Source organism: Poecilia formosa, unplaced genomic scaffold, assembly GCF_000485575.1.
Source record: "Poecilia formosa unplaced genomic scaffold, Poecilia_formosa-5.1.2 Scaffold1316, whole genome shotgun sequence".
NCBI classification, from domain to species: Eukaryota; Metazoa; Chordata; class Actinopteri; order Cyprinodontiformes; family Poeciliidae; genus Poecilia; species Poecilia formosa.
In genome coordinates this window covers 7,225-12,326 of record NW_006801255.1, presented here as the reverse complement: position 1 = coordinate 12,326, position 5,102 = coordinate 7,225, and the positions used below count along the sequence as shown (strand labels likewise).

At 37.8% G+C, this 5,102-nt stretch overlaps 1 long non-coding RNA gene across 1 annotated transcript; it reads left to right on the top strand.

Annotated features, from left to right (window-relative positions):
• The first annotated feature begins 696 nt into the window (after window positions 1-696).
• On the top strand, window positions 697-1,945 carry LOC107835243 (uncharacterized). Its single transcript, XR_001661064.1, has 3 exons — window positions 697-1,148; window positions 1,385-1,559; window positions 1,668-1,945. It is a non-coding gene; the product is annotated as an uncharacterized LOC107835243 (long non-coding RNA).
• The last annotated feature ends 3,157 nt before the right edge of the window (window positions 1,946-5,102 follow it).

Sequence of the window (5,102 nt, the reverse complement as noted above, 5' to 3'; positions counted from 1 at the left end):
CAAAATGTCTTTGATATGACAACTTGACATTAACCAAGAAATCATAACTGTTTAAACTTTACCTTTAATAACATAAAGTTACCTAATTTTTTAAGTGCAATCAGTAATTATTTTATAACAAATTTATGTCAGTTATGATTTCTTGGTTAATGTCAAGTTGTCATAACAAAGACATTTTGAATAATGTCAACTTTGTATTAAAATGACACTTTATGATAACAGTCATAAATATTCATGAAGGCTTATTCATGTTCATGACAGATGTTACGTCATGTTAATGAAAGTGTCATGACAGTCTTATTCAACCCCCTTCAAATAAAGTGTTACCCAAAATTGTAAGAAAATGCCACAATATAGAAAGAGCTCTTCAGTATGGGATATGCGGAGAGCGCGAAAATCGTGTACTTGAGGAATGCTTAAGAAATTTGCAAAGAATTTCTGATTTACTTTCTGCAGACACACACAATGCCCTGAAAAACGGATTAGAGGAGCTGAAAGTGCTACTATTGACCCATGTCCAAGCTTTAAATGGGGAATATTCCGCAGCTCTGGCCAGTTCAGGTAATAACCAGATGTGGTTTTTATTCTGTGGTAAAGCTGTCTGCCTCATCGGAAATGATAATAAAACCAGTCAGCTCTCGATTTTGACATGCTAGATGGCACCAGGCATTACAGCGCCCTCCTGTATGATTCACAATTTAATTTGCTTTCCAGCGTCTATAAAAGTTTAAAGCTTAGTGTTCATGCAACAGGAAATTATGTATATCAAAATAAGTTTATACATTGTGTGAAATGCATTGTGTCACCCTTAGAAGACAAAGGGATACCTAGAGGATAGATAGACAGACATATGGATAGAGGAAAACAGATGTATAAAGTAAACATTATGCTGAGGCATTTGAATATGAATCTATTTTAGGTGGTCGAGGGAGACCGGCTATTCATATTACAAGAGAGCAGATGGACTTTCTTGTGGCCCAAGGACACACGGTCAAGAGGATGGCAAACATCTCTGGATGCTCAGCATCATTTCTTTATAAGAAGTCCAAAGCACTTGGTGCACCAATAACGGGAAGGCAGTGACTGATGAAGACCTTGAAACTAATATCAGACAACTACAATCCCTGTATCCAAATTCTGGAACTGAGGTATGGAATCTAAATATATTGCTTCTGAACAAATATATGTAATATGTTCAACAGTGCTGGTGCAGAATACTAATTATTTAATGTTAAGTGTCACAAATGATGAGGATAAAAAAAAATCAATTATTTTATGATCAGATGTGAAATCTGAAACCTATATTTTGTAAAAGATTACTTTCAAAATGTAAAATTGTGTGGTGGTTTGAAATAGTCAGACCACATGTCCTTCATTGAACCAGATGATGCGAGGCTTGTTACATGCACGAGGACTGGTGGTTCCACGGCGTAAGGTCCGTGAGATGATGGCTCGAATCAACGCCATGGCGACTGCAAGGAGGTGGAGCAGCACAGTGACGATCATGTCCCGTATCCCAACAGTTTATGGCATATTGATGGCAACATGCGTCTCATAAGGTATCTGAAAATATCAAGGATGTATTTCAGAGTAAATTTTTTAAAGCTAAATTCACTATACACATTTGCATACATTATTTCTTATACATTTTTTCTATTTCCATTTAGGTGGGGCTTTGTGGTCCATGGTGGCATCGATGGATGTTCTCGCTTAATTACTTGAACTGTAGCACAGACAATCGCGCCTCAACAGTGCCATTTCATTTTCTCAAGGCAACAGGCCTCTATGGCTTACCTTCTAGAGTGAGGTCAGATCATGGTGGCGAGAATGTGCAAGTGGCACTGGTGATGAACCTCCTACAGGGCACTGAACGTCAGAGTCATATCACTGGGGAATCCATCCATAATCAGAGAATAGAGCGTCTTTGGAGGGATGTGTTTTTACATGTTCTGGAACCATTTTACAGCATGTTTTATCATCTTTAAGATGATAAAACATGCTGTTTTATCATCTGTGATAAAACAGCACTCCAGTGCACATCGTCACTGGATCCCAGTGACGATGTGCACAAACTTTCTCTTCACATAGTTTTTCTTCCTGAGATTCAAAGCCGACTAGAACAATTCAGGAAAGCATGGAACCACCATTCCCTGCGTACAGAAAACAACAAAACACCAACACAAATCTGGACTGAACAGATGTTGGCAAACATGGGAGCCAACAGCTCAGCAACTAACAACGTGTTTGGTGAAACTTCCAAGGCACCAGAGACTCTTGAAGAACTTCTGCAACATCATGGCCTTTGGCCACTACCAACCACTGATGCTGAGCAGGTCCCTAGTGTAATTGTAGAACCACCTCAAACCAGGCTCAGTCAGCAGCAACTTCAGTTAATCATGCAGTCAATTTCTGATCTGAAGGCAAAATACCAGGCCTGTTGTGCAGAAATGGCAAATGCTTTATTGATTTAAATACATGTCACTATGAGTGACAAACATCAAGAACATTTGATCAAATACATTGTTCTTAAGATACAAATAAAACTTGGAATTAACATGAGTAGGTAACCTTACAGATGTAATTATAAAATGTTAAGGTGTTTAAAGACATGACATATTAAATGTACATTCTGCAGGAAAAATAAAAATTCTACTTTTGAAAATGTTCATGTATAAATGACTAGTGTCTCCCAACCCCATTTTCAAATGCATCTTTTGGACCCTTTGACCTTCATTAGAATTTGATTTTGTTGTTTTTAATCCAAATGAGCAGTGATCTAGAACATCCATTACAAAAGAATAAACTACAATGCCCATTTACACAGCAAAAAAAAATCTTACCGAAGATTTTCCAGTGCAAAAATCTTTCTACACTTCAAATAAGACACAAGTTAGATAGATATAAGTATCTTTTCATCAAGATATGAGCTTGTTTTAAGTCACTTTTTCCTTAATATTGATGAAAAATGACTTATTACATTAGCAGATTATTTCACTGATAGCAAGGGGAAGATGTCCAGTTAGAAGTGAAATTAGTATGCCAATGTAAGTACTACTTTTTCATCAATACTAAATTATTGACTTAAAACGAGTGAAAAGTTACATGTACCATATTTTCTGCACTATAAGGCGCAACTAAAAACCTTCAGTTTCCTCAAAAGCCGACAGTTCGCCTTATAATCCGGTGCGCCTTGTAGTGCGGAAAATACGGTAAGTTAGTTTTATCTAAGATATTTGCACTAGAAAATAGTCCAAAACTACTTGATAAGACCTTTTGTTTTTGCAGTGTGGCTCCAACACCTTTACATTTGTGAAAAGTGGTTAAAAGAGACATTTATTTGCAAAAAAAATAAAAAATGCAAATATTGTATTTCCGTTTCAATATTTTCCAAGTTTGGCCATTACATTACCTTTACAATAACTTGCTTTAAAACACTTAACTTTTCAAAACATTCCAACTCTTTTTTAAAAGAACTGCTTAGTACACTTATTGGCTGATTATGGAACACCAAAGGTGCCTGCAGCAGCCCCTCTTTCACGTACTTTGTGAAAGACTCAGTCTGAGTGTACAGGAAGGTGGAGAATTATAAGGCAAATATTTGCTTCTGGGGAGACTTTGTTAGCCTCATGGAGAAATTCAATTTGTGGACGATGGGGAAAGGCCAGTGGAGGCACCGTGGATGCTCCGCAAGCGAACTCCAGTATCATTTCAAGGGTAACGGGGCTGCATTCTCCTTCTGAAAGACAAAATGTTGAAATTATGACGTTTGATATAAGGTATCCAGTGTGTACTTGTAAAGACATGAAAGAAAATGTGTTAAATGCCTGCCCATGTTCCTCCTCAATCTTGTTAGATCAGTGATGACAATGCATTTCTTGTTAGTAAATACAAATCAATAAACATTTTGAAGACGAACCATGACTAAGCATGATCATTGTAAATAGTATGTAAAAGTGCATTTATACAACAAATTANTGGCCCAAGGACACACGGTCAAGAGGATGGCAAACATCTCTGGATGCTCAGCATCATTTCTTTAGAAGAAGTCCAAAGCACTTGGTGCACCAATAACGGGAAGGCAGTGACTGATGAAGACCTTGAAACTAATATCAGACAACTACAATCCCTGTATCCAAATTCTGGAACTGAGGTATGGAATCTAAATATATTGCTTCTGAACAAATATATGTAATATGTTCAACAGTGCTGGTGCAGAATACTAATTATTTAATGTTAAGTGTCACAAATGATGAGGATAAAAAAAAATCAATTATTTTATGATCAGATGTGAAATCTGAAACCTATATTTTGTAAAAGATTACTTTCAAAATGTAAAATTGTGTGGTGGTTTGATATAGTAAGACCACATGTCCTTCATTGAACCAGATGATGCGAGGCTTGTTACATGCAGGAGGACTGGTGGTTCCACGGCGCAAAGTCCGTGAGATGATGGCTCGAATCAACGCCATGGCGACTGCAAGGAGGTGGAGCAGCACAGTGACGATCATGTCCCGTATCCCAACAGTTTATGGCATATTGATGGCAACATGCGTCTCACAAGGTATCTGAAAATATCAAGGATGTATTTCAGAGTAGATTTTTTAAAGCTAAATTCTCTATACACATTTGCATATATTATTTCTTATACATTTTTTCTATTTCCATTTAGGTGGGGCTTTGTAGTCCATGGTGGCATCGATGGATGTTCTCGCTTAATTATTTGAACTGTAGCAGACAATCGCGCCTCAACAGTGCCATTTCATTTTCTCAAGGCAACAGGCCTCTATGGCTCACCTTCTAGAGTGAGGTCAGATCATGGTGGCGGGAATGTGCAAGTGGCCCTGGTGATGAACCTCCTACAGGGCACTGAACGTCGGAGTCATATCACTGGGGAATCCATCCATAATCAGAGAATAGAGCGTCTTTGGAGGGATGTGTTTTTACATGTTCTGGAACCATTTTACAGCATGTTTTATCATCTTTAAGATTCAGCCCTCTTGGATCCCAGCGACGATGTGCACAAACTTTCTCTTCATAGTTTTTCTTCCTGAGATTCAAAGCCGACTAGAACAATTCAGGAAAGCATGGAACCACCATTCCTT